This window comes from Mustela erminea, chromosome 18 (genome assembly GCF_009829155.1).
Source record: "Mustela erminea isolate mMusErm1 chromosome 18, mMusErm1.Pri, whole genome shotgun sequence".
Classification (NCBI taxonomy): domain Eukaryota; kingdom Metazoa; phylum Chordata; class Mammalia; order Carnivora; family Mustelidae; genus Mustela; species Mustela erminea.
Window position 1 is genome coordinate 29,645,771 of NC_045631.1, and position 17,835 is coordinate 29,663,605.

Consider the following 17,835-nt stretch of genomic DNA (forward strand, 5'->3'; position numbering starts at 1 on the left):
CAAACAGGGATTACATCTTATTTATGTGTGGGCTGTAGAACCTAGCACAGTTCTTGGAACATGGGAAGTTCTCTGTCCGTATTGGTTAAATTGAACATCCCTATCAGGGTAGGACCTGTGGGACTCCCACAATGGAGAGGTCAGGAATTAGGCGGCCCCCAGGGCCCACACGGTGATCAAAATCAAGAATGTGGATGAAACTACTGGATGGCGGAAAAGCACGAATTGGGACACTTCATCCCTTCCTCCACCCAAAGAACCTCCTCAGGCTTTTTCAGTCTCTTTAGAACCAGGAACACTGCTATTTACACTGGGGAGCAAGTTGCTGGCTAAGGTAAATCATTGTCAGTGCTGAGGAACGCCCAGGCCTGACTTTGAAATCGATTTCCTCCTTATACTACCTGCTGGGTATTTGGGTGATAGCCTGACGATTACAGGTAAAGACAATCAAAGGCTCTCCACCCCAGCTGACCCAGTCATCCAGAAGAAAGAGAGCATGGCAAGGACAAAAGTCGATTTCACCAACCCCTTCAGCTGTTGACTTGCTTCAAAGACTCCAAAAGGATGGAGAAGGGTGAGAACATAAAACCTGACACTTAGTGCAGTGCAGACCCTGGTAACAAGTCCCCTCTGCCAAGTCCCCATGGGGGGGGAAAACTAAGGAAGAGAGCAGTGTGACAAGAACTACTGGAATCTGTCCCAATTCCTCACTGATTTCTTGAGTGGCCTTGGAAAACATATTTCCCTAGGCAACCATTTACCAAGCCCTAAATATCAACCTTCCTCCTTCCCAAGTCCCCTGAAACCTGGAGGAGCCAGTCAAGATCAACAATGTAGGGGCACCTGGGTGGCTCGGTGGGTTAAAGCCTCTGCCTTCAGCTCAGGTCATGATCCTAGGGTCCTGGGATCAAGCCCAGCATCGGGCTCTCTGCTCAGCAGGGAGCCTGCTTCCAGCTCTCTCTCTGCCTGCCTCTCTGCCTACTTGTGATCTCTGTCAAATAAATAAATAAAAATCTTTAAAAAAAAAAAAAAAAAAAAAGGATCAACAATGTACCTGAGAACTAGTGAGATGAGCACTGGACTGGGAGTCAGAGAAGTCCTAAGCCCAATTCAACTCTAGTCAAATCATTTCTTTCCTCAGAATCTGGATATCTTCATCAAGAAAATGTAGGACTGGATAATCTGTAAGGTCCTTATCAGCCCCCAAACCTATGATTCTCTGATTTCTATACCCCCTCACAAATGATACCTTCCCTATGGGTCAGAGAAATTTCTCAACTTGTAGCCAAGCTTAAATACCCTCTTCTCTGATCCTTCTTTCTGATCACTTAGAATTCAGAGAGCATTTCTCTACACTCCCATCACCTAACAAAGCTGGGATATCATTCTGTTCAGCTGTGTATTCTCACAACTAACAAAGGCCTTGACACAGTTAAGATTGAATTAATGTTTGAGCTTCAAATAAAATATTAAAGCAAGTGGTCATCAAGAAAGAACCAAAGAGAAGATGTTCCAATGCAAATAGTGGTTTCTAGATCATGACTCCTCCTAATTTAGGAGTGCTCCTCCTTCACTGTCTGCACAGTCCTGAGGAACCCTTCCTTTGCCATGGGAGAACCAAGACAATAATATGGAATTTGTCAGCCCTTTTCCAAATGATCAAGTTAGGGTTCTAGGGGGCAGGAAACATCTGAAGAAAAAAATAGGACCAGAATAACCCCCACTGATTCCAGGGAGCAGGAACCATGGAATGGTCTCCTCAGGGCATCCCTGTGGGGCAAATCACCAGCATTTTCCTTGAGTCACCCTACTGTCGATTCAAATTCCCAAAGAAGGGCATCTGATTGGCTACATTGGGTCCCAGGTCCACTTTTTGGCCATGGAAGTGAAGGGCAGCTTGAGAGACCTTCTAAGATCATGGGGGGAATATCTGACAGAAGGAAAATCCACATGAAGTTATGAGAAGCAAGAGAGTGGGTGCTGGGCAGGCAGAAACACAGATGTCTACTCTTGGAGAGCCTCCAGAGTGGGAGGCAAGATTATCTTTGAGGGAGATCCTTGTCCCCACTGTCATAAAAACAAACACTAGGCTCTCTCACCCTTAGTCCCATAGAGTGAGGTGGGGAATGGTGAGCAGGGTTCTAAAAAATGAGGTCTGTACAACTTTGCCTTCCTCTCTGAGAACGGTTTTGAAGGAAAACATTGCTTTGTTAGGCATATTACAGTATATTCCAGTTGGCAAAAACTTAAAAAAAATCTTCTCGCTAGGAAATAGAGGCCCACCTTATATTTCAATGTAATAAGTTAGTTCTATTTTTACATGTATAGCAGCTTTATTAAGATATGGCTCACATACCATAAAATCCACCTTTCTAAATTGCACAGTTTGGTGGATTTTAGTATTCACAAAGCTGTGCAACTATCTAACTTTAGAACATTTCCACCACTCCAAAAAGAATTCCTGTATTCAGGGGCACCTGGGTGGCTCAGTGGGTTAGAGCCTCTGCCTTCAGCTCAGGTCATGATCTCAGGGTCCTGGGATCGAGCCCCACATCGGGCTCTCTGCTTGGCGGGGAGCCTGCTTCCTCCTCTCTCTCTGCCTGCCTCTCTGCTTGTGATCTGTCAAATGAATAAATAAAATCTTAAAAAAAAAAAAAAAAGAAAGAAAGAAAGAACAGATTTGACATTTAAAAAAAAAAAAAAGGACTCCTGTGTTCAGGGGCACTTGGGTGGCTCAGTGGTTAAAGCCTCCGCCTTCAGCTCAGGTCATGATCCCAGGGTCCTGGAATCGAGCCCCACATCAGGCTCTCTGCTCTGCAGGGGTCCTGCTTCCTCCTCTCTCTCTCTCTCTGCCTACTTGTGATCTCTCTCTGTCAAATAAATAAATAAAATCTTTAAAAAAAAAAAAAAAGAATCCGTGTATTCATTGACAGTCACTCCCCCATTTCTCCCCAGTTCCCACTAATCTACTTTCCATTTCTATAGATCTGCCTATTATGAACATTTTGTATAAATTGAATAATAAGATATATGGTCTTTTGTGACTCTCTTAGTTCAATTCGTGTAATGTTTGCTGGGTTCATCCATGTTATAGCATTAATCTGTACTTCATTCATTTTTATGCCTGGTACCATTCCACCATATAAGCTGTTTTTTTATGCCTGGTACCATTCCACCATATAAGCATGTTTTGTTTATCCGATCATCAGTTGACAGGCATTTGGGTTGTTTCCACTTTTTAGCTGTTATGGATAATGCCTATATAAGCATTCTTGCACAAATTTTTGTTTGGATATATGCCTTCAATTCTCTTGGATATATACCCAGGTGTGGAATTGCTGGAGTTTGTAATAACTCTGTGCTCAACCTTTTGAGGAGTGGTCGGACTATTTTTCCAAAACAGCTGTATCATTGTACATTCCTCCCTGCAGCATACGAGGGTTGTGATTTCTCCACATTCTAACCAACACCTGTTATTGTCTTTTTATATTGTAGCCCTCTAGTGGGTATGAAACAATACCCAGCTGTAGCTTTCATTTGTGTTTCCTTAGTGTTTAATGACCTTAAGCATCTTTTCGTGTAATTGGCAGTGTGTATGTTTTCTTTGGAGAAATGTCTGTTCAAATCTTTTCCTCTTTTTAAAATTAGGTTATTTGTCTTTTTAAAAAAAAATTTTTTTATGAGTGCCTGGGTGGCTCAGTGGGTTAAGTCTCTGCCTTCAGCTAAGGTCATGATCTCGGGGTCCTGGGATTGAGCCCTGCATCTGCTCGGTGGGGAGCCTGCTTCCCCCTGCCCTCTCTGCCTGCCTCTCTGCTTACTTGTGATCTGTCTGCCAAATAAATAAATAAAATATTTAAAAAAAATTTTTTAAATATTTTATTTATGTATTTGTCCGAGAAAATGAGAGAGAGAGAGAAGAGAGAGCACAAGCAGGGAGAGCAGCAGGCAGAGGGAGGAACAGGTTCCCCACTGAGCAGGAAGCCTGATGTGGGACTCTATCCCAGGACTTGGGATTATGATGAACCACCCAGGCATCCCTGTTACTTGTCTTTTTATTATTGAGTTGTAAGGGTTCTTTATATATTCTGGATACTAGACCCTCACTGAGACATATGGCTTACAAATTTTTTCTCCCATTCTGTGGATTGTATTTTCATTTTCTTGATGGTGACCTTTGAGGCCCAAAGTTTTTAATTTTTTTTAAAGATTTTTATTTATTTATTTGACAGACAGAGATCACAAGTAGACAGAGAGGCAGGCAGAGAGAGAGGAGGAGGAAGCAGGCTCCCTGCCTAGCAGAGAGCCCCAATGTGGGGCTCCATCCCAGGACCCTGGGATCATGACCTGAGCCAAAGGCAGAGGCTTTAACCCACTTTAACCCACTTAGCCACCCAGGCACCCCCAAAAGTTTTTAATTTTGATGAAGATCATTTTGTCAAATTTTTTGTCCTTTGTGCTTTTGATGTCATTGCAAGAAATCATTGCCTAACCCAAGATCACAAAGATTTACTTCTTTTTTCCCTAAGAGTTTTAGCTCTTTCTAAATAAACCTTTTTGAGTTAATTTTTGTGTATGGTGTGAGGTCTAACATCATTGTTTTGCTTCTAGATATCCAATTGTCCCACATCTTTAGTTGAAAAGACTATTCTTTCATCACTGAATTGCCTCAACACTCTTTTTATAAGGTCAGTTGACCATAAATATGTTTCTTTTTGGACTGCCAGTTCTATTCCATTGATTTATCCTTATGCTAGTACAACACTGTCTTCAATAGTATAGCTTAAGTTATGAAATCTGTAAGTGTGAGTCCTCCAAATTTGCTCTTCTTTTTCAAGATTCTTTGTCTAATCTGGTCCCTTGCATTTTTATATGACTTTTAGGACCAGCTTCCAAATTTCTGTTTAAAAAAAAAAAAGCTAGCAGATAGCTGTGGGGCACCTGGGTGGCTTAGTTGGTTAAGTGCCTGACTTCAACTCAAGTCATGATCTCTGGGTCCTGGTGTCTCAGTGTCCCCACTGAGTCTATTTGCCCTCTCCCTCTGCCCCTCCCCCTGCTTCTGCGCTTGCTCTCTCTCAAATAAAATCTTTATTAAAAAAAAAAGTATGGAATCAGAAAAAAACCTGAATAGCCAAGTAATGTTGAAAAGAAAATCAAAGCTGGAGACATCACAATTCCAGACTTTAAGCTCTATTACAAAGCTGTCACCATCAAGACAGTATGGTATTGGCACGAAAACAGACACAGATCAATGGAACAGAACAGAGAACCTGCAAGTTGACCCCCCCCACTCTGTGGTCCCCTAATCTTTGACAAAACAGGGAAGAATATCCAAAGGAAAAATGATAGTCTCTTTAACAAATGGTGTTGGGAAAATTGGACAGCCACGTGCAAAAGAATGAAATTGGATCCTTTTCTTATACCATACATAAAAATAAATTCAAAATGGATGAAACACCTAAATGTGAGACAGGCAACCATCCAAATCCGCGAGAACACAGGTAGCAGCCTCTCTGACCTTGACCACAGCAACTTCTCGTTAGACACATCTCAAAAGGCCGGGAAACAAAAGCAAAAATGAACTATTGGACTTCATCAGGATAAAAAGCTTTTGCACAGCAAAGGAAACAATCAAAAAAACTAAAGAGCAATCTATGGAATGGAAGAAGATATTCACAAATGACATCAGATAAAAGACTAGTATCCAAAATCTATAAAGAATTTATTAGGGGCTCTTGGGTGGCTCAGTCGGTTGAGCGTCTGCTTTCGGCTTGGGTGTTATCTTAGGGTCCAGGGATTGAACCCTACAGTGGTCTTTCTGCTCAGCAGGGAATCTGCTTCTCCCTCTCCCTCTGCCTGCTGTTCCCCCTGCTTGTGCGCACTCTCTCTCTTTCTCTGTCGGATAAATAAATAAAATCTTATTTTTTAAAAGATTTTATTTATTTCTTTGACATGGAGAGAGACAGCGAGAGTGTAGTATTTTTTTGTATGTTGTATTTTGTATATTGTATTTTGTATTCTGGAACCTTGCTGATCTTATTAATCTCTAATAGTTTGTATGTTTGTGTGTATTTAGAATTTTCTCCATACAAGATCAAATCACATATGAACAGATAATTTTACTTCTTCCTATATAATCGGGGTGCTTTTATTCTGTTTTCTTGCCTAATTGCTCTTTCTAGACCCTTCAGTATACTGTTGAATAGAGTTGGTGAGAGCTGATATCCTTGTCTCATTTCTAATCTTAGGGGTAAACATTTCAGTCTTTCAACGCTAAGTTTAATGCTAGATGTGGAGTTTTTGTAGATGTTCTTTATCAAGTTGAGGGAGTTTACTTTTGTTCCTGGTTTGTTGAATATTTTTGTCATGAAAGGGTGTTGGACTTTTTCAAATACTTGTTCTCTATCTATTGAGTTGATCTTGTGATTTTGTTCCTTTTTTGCTGTTAATATGGTGTATTATATTGGTTTTTAAGTATTAAACCGATCTTGCATTCCTTGGATAAATCCCACTTGGATATTTATAATCCTTTTTATATGTTGCTAGGTTTGTCCTGCTAGCATTTTTTTTGAGGATGTTTGCATCTATATTCATAAGCAATATTGATATATAATTTCCTTGTGACATCTTTGTCTAGTTTGGGCATGTAGATAATACCAGACTGCTTTAGAAAGTATTCCCTACTCTACCATTTTTTTTTTTGAAAGACTGTGAAGGATAGATATTATTCTTTAAACACATGATAGAATTCAGGAAAGCCATTTAGGCTTAAAATTTTCTTTGTGGGATGTTTTAAAAATACCTCAGCAATCTGCTTCCTTTAGGTCTATTCAGATTATCTATTTCTTGAGGTAGTTTCAATGGTTTGTCTCTTTCTAAGAATTTGCCCATTTTCTCTAGATCACCTAATCTGATAGCATGTACTTATTCATGGTATTCCTTCATAATCTTCTTATTTCTTTAAGATCTGTAGTAATGTCCCTTCTTTCATTCCCGATATTGGTAACTGAGTCTTCTCTTTTTTCTTGGCCAGTCTAGCTAGAGACTGGCCAGCTTTGTTCATCTCTTCAAAGTACCAGCTTTTATTGCATTAATGTTTCTCTTCTATTCATAAGGTGGTTCTCGAGCACTCAGATGATACAAGCTGCTTGGGTCAGGGGAAGCTCAGACTCGGACTATCTCTTTGAGCAGCTGGATTCAAACTCAGCTGCCAAGGGAAGGTTCTTCAGTCAGAGAGAAGATCACAAGCTAAGGCAGGGATGGGTAGGAAGTCAGGCCTGGCAGGAGTATAGCATTCTGGACAAGGAAACAGTCTGGGCAGAAAAGCTAGACTTTGCAGGTGGCTCAAGGATGTGTTGTGGAGCTAGAACTTTATCCTTAAGAAACCTGGAGCCCGGGGTGCCTGGGTGGCTCAGTGGATTAGGGCCTCTGCCTTCAGCTCAGGTCATGGTCCCCGAGTCCTGGAATCGAGCCCCACATTGGGCTCTCTGCTCGGAGGGGAGGCTGCCTCCCCCTCTCTCTCTGCCTGCCTCTCTGCCTACTTGTGATCTCTGTCTGTCAAATAAATAAATAAAATCTTTAAAAAAAGAAAGAAAGAAACCTGGAGCCCACTGCAGGGCACTGAGCAGGAGGATGTCATGACCAGCCTTTCTAGCCTTTGTTGGAACTTGGGGCTGTAAGAGAAACCCAAGTTGGTTTACTCAGGCTGTCTAGTGCCATCCATACCTACAGAAGCAAGCAGAGACAGCTGCCTTCACCACTGTTGATCACACCCTCCTTGGGACTTCCCCCTCCCTAAGCTTCATGGCACAGCACTTCCCCAAACACTTCCTACCTCCCTGGCTGCTGCTTCTCAGTCTCCTTCTCAGGCTCCTCTTCCTTGGCCCATCCTAAGTGTTGGTGTTCCTCAGAGTTCTGTTCTAGATTCTTTTCTCTTCTCACTGGACCACTTCCCCTTGGAGACCTTCCTTGTATGTTGTCATGGCTTCAGTGACCAACTATGGACTGGGAAATACCAAGTCTATGTGTAACTTTCTCAGACCTCTCTCCTAATTTAGTCCCACCAGATCTTTCTATCCATTGGACATCTCCATTGAGGTGCTCTGTTCTTTAAAATTGGATCCAGTTGTGAGTATGAGGAAAACCCCAAGTAAAACGGCGCAAATAAAATAGGAGTTTATGTCTCTTTCAGATAACAGGGCTATTAAGTCCAAGCCTGGTATGGCAGGCTGGGAGTCATATTTCTGAAATCTGTCCCTTTGTCTCTATCCCCAAGCCACCGTTCTCCTCCAAGTCAACTGCAATAGCTCTGCCATTCTGGTTCCTCTCAAATGCATCCTCACCATCTACACTGTCCAACTTGGTAGCCACTAAACACAGGGGACTATTGAGCACTCAAAAAGTGGCTCGTCCAAATTGAGATGCACTGTGAGTGTAAAATACACATAGGATTGGGGCACCTGGGTGGCTCAGTGGGTTAAGGCCCTGCCTTCAGCTCAGATCATGATCTCAGGGTCCTGGGATGGAGCCCCACATCGGGCTCTCTGCTCTGCAGGCAGCCTGCTTCCCCACCCCATCCCCCAACCCCCACTCTCTGCCTGCCTCTCTGCTTACTTGTGATCGCTCTCTCTCTCAAATAAGTAAATCTTTAAAAAAAAAATAAAAAATAAATACACACAGGATTGCGACAGCTTAATATGAAAAAAAAACTAAAATATCTTGTGATTCCTCTATTGATTATATGTTAAATGATAGTATTTTTATATATTATGTTAAACAAAATATATTATTTTTAAAATTTTCACCTGTTTATATTTCTGATGTGGTAACTAGAAAATTTTAAAATACATATGTGGCTCACATATATGGCTCTCATCACATTTCCATTGAAGAGCACTGCTCCACACAAAACCAAAATAGATCTTTCTAAAACACAAATCTGAACAAGGCACACATCTTAAATCCTGTCTGTGGCTGAAACTTTTTTTTTTTAAGTAAAGATTTTTTTTTTTTTTTATGATTTTATTTATTTATTTTTTTGTCATAGAGAGATCACAAGCAGGCAGAGTGGCAGGCAGAGGCAGAGAGAGAAGCAGGCTCCCTGCTGGAAAAGAAGCCTGATGCGGAACTCGATCCCAGTACCTTGGGTTCATGACCTGAGCTGAAGGCAGAGGCTTTAACGACTGAGCCACCCAGGCGTCCCTGAAACATTGTTTTAGGATAAAGTTCATTCCACTCAGTATGGTTTCTAAGGCTTCATGACCCAGCCCCAGCCTCACCCTTCAGCCTCATCTTTTATCACCCCCCTCCTCCCTGTCCCTTGCACACTAAACTCCAGCCCTGCGTACTTCTTTCGATTCCTTAAATGTACCAGGTGCTCTATAGTCCCTTGGCCTTCACACATGCTGTTCGTGTCTGGAGCACTCTTTCTCCTCTTGGGTTCTTAATCTGCCACTCATCTTTCCATCCACAGTTTAGGTGCTCTTCTCCAAGGCCTCCCCAGCTACGCTGCTTCTCTGAATTCCCTTTACGTCTCTATCTCGACCTCACGCTACCCAACCCCCGACTAACAGTTACGCCAACTGTGTCCTTTTCCAGACTAATTAGAATCTTGCCTGTCACATTCACTGTGGCATCCAGAGGAAAGGCTGATATGTGGCCAGTAGTCAGTCAACAAGTATTTGTTGAGTCAATGAATGAATCAATGAATGACACACCCCAAAGCGAGATAAAGTTTCAGGGAGTAGTGCCAGACCGGATAACTTCTAAGTCTCAAAGAAATGGTCACCTATTGACCATGAGGTTCCCAGTCTGGGGAGTGAGGCAAAAGGAAACTTGCAACACACTGCCCTGTCTCCAGTCCTGTTCCAGGCCTGCACCGGCGCAGGTATGGAGACTCAGTCCACCACTGCTGCTTCCTCTTTCCCAGGGAGGGCAAATCATGCTGACTTTTCGCCCATGAAAGTTCCCTGGCATGTGCCCCCAACATTTTCAGAAAGAGCTGATTTTCACCAGAAATGAGTGTCCTCCTGGATGGGGGGTGGGGTGGGGTAAATAGGAATGGGGAAAGGAGGTGAGAAGAGTGCCCATTTTGCGTGGCTGTCTACCTAGCACCAGGAGAATTGATGTGCTTGCGGCTAATGAAGTGGGAGCCTCTCTGTGGAAATGTTCTTTGAGGAGACAGGAGGTGAAGGAGATGGGGAGATGGGGACGCAGAACTGAAGGCAAGAAAGTACCTGGTGTCATGAAGCCAGAGAGGGGTGCCTGGGTTTCCATTGCTAATTTGCTGTGTGACCCAAAACAAGTCACATGGCCTCTCTGGGCCTCAATTCCTCATCTACAATTGAAAGAATCTGCTTTCTGCACCTCTGGAGAGGTTGTTGTAAGCATGATAGAGGCACTTGACTGGCTCAGTTGGTGGAGCATGTGACTCTTGATCTTAGGGGTTGTGAGTTCAAGCCCCATGCTGGGCACTGAACCTACTTAAAAAAAATTTTTTTTAATAAATCAATAAAAATTAAAAACTTTATTAAAAAGAAGAATGGAAGGCGATAGCAGATGTAAATGGGTTTTGAAAATACAAGCATTGGAGTAAAACTACCATGCACAGGCAAGGTTTTTTGCCTGTTACTCTGTTTAGGCAGGAGGTGAACACACAGTTGGGGGAATGAGGCTGGAAGTGCTGGATGAGAACTGATCTTTTCTCACCCAAAGTGAGTTTATGTAAAGGCACAGCGGGAAACCATCCTCTCAGCCCTGACCCTCCCAGGCGCTTGAGCGAAAAAGCTGTGCCTTGACCAGAAAAGCTGACTCCTGAATAGAGCCCAGAGGAAAGTGGGCCCAGCAGGGGACCTCAAGGCCCTGAAAAAAAGCACAGTCCCCTCGCTGTGTGGGCACCCTCGCTGCTTCTGACACATTTAGGAGAACGTGAGCACACACATACATACACAACTACACACCCTTTGTAGATGACACCCACACTCCAGGTCTTCTGCCCAGTGCCCTGAACCTCAGAGCCTCCTGTTACCCCTTCTCAACTTGTTAGTTCCCCCAGTGGATTGACCCTACCCTTCACCCAGCTAGAGAAGCCCCCCGCCCCCGCCACGGGCTGCTCCATGTGGAGTCCCTGATCCCCGAAGAGTCTCTCCAGCACAGAAACGGTGGCTAGAGCCCCTCTGAGCTGATGAAGTGGGTCTGGTAGGTGGGGTGCATGCCGGAGGCCCCTGCTCTCGGGGCAGACCCCGCACCTGGCAAAGTTATCGCTCACAAGTTTTATTATCCTCTGCTCTCTTTTCCGTTCAGAGCGATGTCAGTTCCCACAAAGCAATGAAGAACGCCTGCAGTTCCCGACCTGGAGAACTGAAAGCATCCCCCAGCACGCTGCCAGCGTGAAGAAACTCTGTAATTAGAGATGTGCAAGGGTTTGTGTTCCTGACCTCGCTCATCGATGAAACACTTCTGTCCCCTTCTCTTCCCATGGTGTCTTTATCAAGGAAGAGAGAAGCTGGGCCCTTCAGAAAAGTGAGTTCTGACTCCCTACTCCCGCATGGGCAGACGATAGACCTCACCATGAATCGAATCCATTGTCACTTCTTCCTTCCTTCATCCAATGCGCATTTAATGGCCCCCTGCCCTGTGCCAGCACAGGGCCTGGTGCAGGAGACGCGCCAAGTGTGACCCAACCCCTACTGTTGAAGAGGTCATCGTTTAGGAAGGAAGTTAAAGTATATGATGCAAATAGTTCCAGTAAAAAAATAAAAAAAAGTGATGTGTGATAAGGAAAGTGCAAGTAAAATCCTAGATAAGAGGAAGATAATCTGGGGAAGGGTAGCTGTTTCTTGATAGGCAATATAGTGCAGTGGCTTAGAGTATAGACTCTGGGATAACAGACGTGGGTTCAAATCCCATCTTCTCCACCTACTGTGTAACCCCAGGGAGAAATGAGAATTTTGAGGTTCTTGTGATGATCAACAGTCCTAGGGCTGCTATGGATGTCAGCTGCTATATTCAGGGAAAGTGGCATAGAATATGGGTTTGCTGCATGTGTGGAACCAGAGGGTAAGCATTTTAGAATGACAGAGGCACAGGAAGGAAGTGTGCTGCTTGTATGGAATTCCTTTTAGCTGTGAACAACATAGGCTGTGAAAAGGGAAGAAAATGAGATGAAATTGGTAAATTAGTTGGGGTTAAACCTTGGAACACTGGGTGCCAAAACGAACATAAGAAGTAGAATGACAGGGGTGCCTGGGTGGCTCAGTGGGTTGAGCCCCTGCCTTGGGCTCAGGTCATGATCTCAGTGTCCTGGGATTGAGCCCGGAGTCGGAGTCGGGCTCTCCACTCTGCGGGGAGCCTGCTTCCTCCTCCCCCTCTGCCTGCCTCTCTGCCTCCTTGTGATGTCTCTCTCTCTGTCAAATAATTTTTTTAAAACCTTAAAAAAATAATAATAAGTAGAATGACATACAGCAGAGTGCCCAAGCAAAGGTCCTCATCTTTTTTTTTTTTTTAAAGATTTTTATTTATTTATTTGACAGACAGATCACAAGTAGGCAGAGAGGCAGGCAGAGAGAGAGAGAGAGGAAGAAGCAGGCTCCCCACTGAGCAAACAGCCCGATTCGGGGCTCGATCCCAGGACCCTGGGATCATGACCTGAACCAAAGGCAGAGGCTTTAACCCACTGAGCCACCCAGGTGCCCCAAAGGTCCTCATCTTTAGAGCCATTTCAACTGAGCCAAACTTCAGGGTCTCCAAAGTGGGGAGCCAGCCCTTGGATCTTGGTGCATTGACCTGTTTCCTGGATTTTGCCCACCTAGAAAGACTAATTCCTGCCTCTCTGGCAAACGGCCCTGGGAACAGGGCCGACGGAGAGAGCCCTCATTTTCTTTCACAAGGACACGTAGACACGGGCATCTCTGCCCATCTGAAGGCTGGTGTTGGGGCACAAAGGCTGGGAGACACCTCTGGAAAGGTGGCTGATGGGAAGGGAGGTGGAAATGGAGGGTGGATTCAGCCAGAAGAGGCTGAGCAGGCTCATCATCATTATTGCTAGCCTCTGTTTTCTCTGGGGTTACACAGAAACCCCTCCCTGCCATGTCTGAGTGGGGCAAGCTAAGAGCAGAGATTTCATCAAGCACAAAACAAAGGAGAGGCTGCAAAAGGGGCCAGCTTCCCGGAGAGGGGTTCCTCGCTCAGCACCACCCCTAACCCTGGGTTGAGAAGCCAGAGCGGGAGGCACCTGATGCAGCACTCAGTGTCCTCACCAGGGGCAATCAGGAGGCCTCCATTCTTGTTCTGCTTGTGTGTCTTTCTTTGTGTGACTTTGGAGAGATCACTTTCCTTTGGCCTCTGTCCCTTCTCCATAAAACAAAAGCGTTTTGCTAGAAGGATCTCAGAGGTCTTTCACAGCTCAGAAATCGAATGTCTGTACCCAAATTAAGCAATGCCCTGCCGTTAAAATTTAGGGTTTCAAACCTGTCCTAAAATTGGAAGGAACCCAGAACATACAGACGTGAGAAAAGAGGAAACTAGAGGGGCTGTCTGGAGCCCCCAGCCCTCAGTGCGTTCAGGGGTGAGGGCTGCAGAGGGGTGGGGGGGCGGAGGAAGAGCCAGGGGGAGGGAGGGGTCACCTATCTGAGCGCCTGACATCTCAGGGCAAAGGAAGCTAACTGGTAAGAGGAATCTTCCCCCAACTCCAGCCCAGGATCCTGTGGAAAAGCTGCATTATAATCGATAGCCTCGTAAATAAATAAATAGTCAACGCATCCTGTCTCCAGCTGAGGGCTTCTTTAGGAAAATCGAACCTCGACCCACTTCTGCTCGCTCATTCTGGATCTCTATGGAGGCCTCCAGAGGGAAGGAACTCTTACAGGTCATCTTGGGCAACCCCCTGCCTTGGGGCTGGCCCACCATCAGTCATGACCGAGGGAAAGAATTAGGAGGGTAAATCTGTAGCTAACACACTCACAATGCTTCCCCCCCCACACACACACACAGAAAAAAACAGTGTCAATTTAATATATCTACACCCAAGCAGTTCCCTTTCCACAGCACCGATAATTCGGGTTTAATTGTCTCAGGGAAGAACTCGGGCCTGGAAGCAGTCAAGTAATCCCATCTCCGGGCTCTGGTTTGGCTATCTCAGGTCTAGCTCTGGGCTGCCCAGAAGGTGGCAAAGGACTCCTTCCCTGGTACCTTCTAAGAGGCAAGGATGGCCATTAGCACAGTTAGTGTACTCATAAAGCTTGTTACTAATTTGCAAGGCCACATGAATGAATGCCCCCAAAACATGGGGAACATATTTACACAATAGACTTCCTGCCCTAGGAAAAAATTATGAATTGCAGCCCACGAACCTTCAGTCAGCTCTTAGAGTCAAGAGTCTGTAAGAAATTATTTGGCTGTCTCCCTTTGAGCTGCCCCCAAGGTCCACCCTGAAGTGATGGGCCTCAGGTCTAAGGTAGGGCACCCGGTCTGGCCTGAGGTCCCCCACTCTCCCCACATCAGGGGCTGGCACTGGTGCTGAGCAAATGGGCTGTGGCTGTCACCAGGGAGGAACTGGCAGCAGACACAGCAGACTCTGTTTTCTTTGCAGGCTGAGGGTAACTAGAGGAAGCTGAGAATTCCTCTGCTCTGCTATGCTCTGCCTCAGCAAGAAGAGGGGACAGGAGGAGGAGGGGGAGCGGGGAAGGCCAGGGGGCTCTCATTCCAAAAGAGGAACTGTTCCAGGTCCTAGAATTAAGCGAAGTTGAGCATGGCCAGAGATGGAAGGGGAAGGCAACTGCAGGGTCCCATGGAGTCCCTGGGAAGGATGTCAGGAGCCTGGGTCCCCTATATGGGGTTGCTCTGGGGCAATGGTGAGAACTACCATTTATTAAATGCATGCTCTATGCCAGGCACTGTGCTAAGAACTGTCCTAAGAAGGCAGTTCGTATAAGGACTGGGAACAGGGCCTAAGTGACACAGGACTGGATTCAAACCTAACTTTGCTACTCACTAGCTCTATGACCTTGAGAAAATTACTTAACCTCTCTGTACCTCAATTACTCCATTAATAAAATGGGAATAACAGTACCGACCTGATAAAGTCATTTGAAGATTAAATGCATTTACATACAAAAGTTCTTAACACAGCGTGGGTCATGGAGTAAGCTAACTTTTTGCTATTATTACTTTGTTGAATCCTCACAGGAAGCTCTGAAGGGCTATTCAGTACTCTGAGGCTCAGAGAAGTCAAATGACTTGTCTGAGGTCCCAGGTCAATTTGACTGACAGCCTAGGTGTCCTCCTAAGATCCTCTCTGCCCCTCCTCCGCTGGGGCAAGCAGCTTCAGAAACCGCCAGCTCCCACCCCAGGACCACTCCAGTCTGGAAAGCCCACGGCTGCTTCAGCAGCTGCAGGAACAAAGATGGCTCTATTCTGCCGATGAGGCCTGGCATGCCTCGTGGGGGTGGGGGTGGGGGAGGAGTCCCAACCACCCGCCTAGGGAGCCCCCCAGACGCCTCAAACCGCACCACCGCCCCGGGCCTCCCCTGGAGCCTCCCACCTTCCGGCACAGTCTCCCCTCCTCGAGCAAGATGCCGGCTGCCAGACTGGAGGGATCAACAAACTGGCGGTCTGGCCCAGCCCTCCGCCGGCTGGCTGCTCCCCGCCCCCCCGCCATCCGCAGTGCACAGTCGCTCTGTTCTCCTGCCAACTTGGCAGCTCAGCTCTGCTGTTACTATCAACACCTCCGAGGGAAGAGGGAGAGGAGTGAGTTCTGATCGCCTGGCACACCGAGCAGCATATTCGTGCCGAGCCAGCCCTGGAATGTGTCCCAAGCTCCCAAGGCTCTCCAGGGGAAGGAAAGGTGGGCCTGACCAAGAGGCTCTGACTGCAAGCCAGCCTCCAGCAGGGTGTCTGAGCCCGGCCAAAGCAGCAGCCCCCAGCAGCAGGCAGCTCGGAGAGAAAGGGTGGCATAGAAGGGGGGGGGGTGCTGTGAGGCCAGGGGCACACTGGAGGGGGTCTGTCTCATCCCAGCACTTGACGCAATCTGGAAGAGGGGGAGGAGGTTGGTAGCTCCTTTCCTGACACGGTTGGTTGGGGGTGGGGCAGCCCATGGCCAGGGTAGAAGAAACAGGTCTTTCTGCAGATTGGAAAGTCCTGGAATGTGTGGACCATGCCTCCTTTCTTCTATCTTTCTTTGACTCCTATGCAGATCTCTTGCCCCCTTGTAGGATTGGATTTTTCCCATTTTCCCACTAAATGGAAATTTCTCAAGGACGGAAACTACATTTCCTTTTCCCAACCCTCTCCCCCAGGCTCTTGCACCCTGCCCCATGGGCTCCATAAAGCAGCTGATGCCCTTCTCAGCTCCTGCTGGAGTCCTAGGGTCCCACAGGGAAAAAGGAAAAACCCATATTTCCAGGGACCCAATGCTCCACCTCCAGTAAGGCCCGCCCACAGCACAGGGTCTGTGGTCAGTGGTCTGCCCCTGACAGGACCGAGGGTGGTCGCTTTGTGACCAGTAAGGCATTGCTTTCCCAGCTTTCTGGCTCTCGGGAAGGGAAGACCTTTGTGCCCTGCTTTTGGCATCAACAGAAGTGAAAGGTTCAGGGGAAACTTGCTAACCCTTACACCACCCAGCCAGCTGGTCTACCCAAGGATACGCTGTCTGCTCCCTCTCTCCATGTGCTACCTGGCTGCTCCCTCCCCTGTAACACAGCAATAATCTTCATAACCCATTGGGGTACAGCTGATGGCGATAAAAACACAAAGATGACGCTTGTGTTTCTAGGGGTGTGCCTGACACTTGGAATCAGTGTGTTTTCCTTCCTTCTGTTCTCCTTGCCTACCTCCCTACCCCCTTCCCTCACTTCTTTCTCTGCTCCTTCCAGGGCTCCTTCTCCCAGATGTGAGACTGAGCCTAAGACCATCTCTATTCCCTGCTCCACAAATCTAAAAACACCACCAAGAGAGACACAGCCACCTTTCTGGTGAAGAACCCCTCCCCCCTCTAGCCCCCCACCCAGCCGCCAGACCAGAAGGCCAGCTGGCTTTCCAGGGCCAGGAAACAGGAAAAGAGAATTCATTCAGTGAGTCAGGATGTAAATAAGCCACAAGAAGCCGCGCCATTCCGGGCTGCACCTGTGAGCATCCCTCGGCTGAAGCCCTGTCAGCGTTTCCACGACAAACTCAGATTTCTGGATGCCTCTCTTCCAGCTTCAAGAGCATGCCTGCACTGAGACCTGATCCTGAAAATGCATTCATCGCCTTTTTTTCCCCCTAAAGAAGATGGCACACTCTAAGAATCCACCTGCTCGTGATACGTGTTTGCTTTTCATTCTGCGGGTTTTGTGGGTATTCTATTTGTACGGTAGACATGCAAGCATAGGATAATACACATGGGAGTTCGGGGGCGGAGAGCTGCTGGGGCAAATTCACAACGGCCATATGCACAGCGAGATGGCCCCTCTCCTTAAAACAGCTCTCACACCCACTTGCCTGTCCCAAAGCCTCAAATTCTACCACCGGAAATATACTGCTTTTGAACTTAACCATCCCCAAGAGTCTGCTCTGACAAAGCACGTTGTCCCTAAAAGGGACAAAGCTGCCGTCTGATGAGGGGTTAGCTAAAGAACCATGAGGCATCGGGGAAAATGGCCAAAGGGTAGGAGAGCCCTAAAAAAGTAGATGAGAGCCAGCCAAGATATGTCACCTATTTTATAGGTTTGCGAGGCCTGCCTATTGGAGAACATATGTGCTGTCCACGTGTATACACGCATTTGTGCGCACACACACACGCACACACACAGTGCTCTTTATATAAAGCATTCGTTCCAAAAATCTAAGTGGTATTCAGATTCA

At 46.3% G+C, this 17,835-nt stretch overlaps 1 long non-coding RNA gene across 1 annotated transcript; it reads left to right on the top strand.

Moving 5' to 3' along the window:
• The first annotated feature begins 15,556 nt into the window (after positions 1-15,556).
• On the top strand, positions 15,557-17,294 carry LOC116577440. The gene is made up of 2 exons (XR_004280511.1): positions 15,557-15,838; positions 17,191-17,294. It is a non-coding gene; the product is annotated as an uncharacterized LOC116577440 (long non-coding RNA).
• The last annotated feature ends 541 nt before the right edge of the window (positions 17,295-17,835 follow it).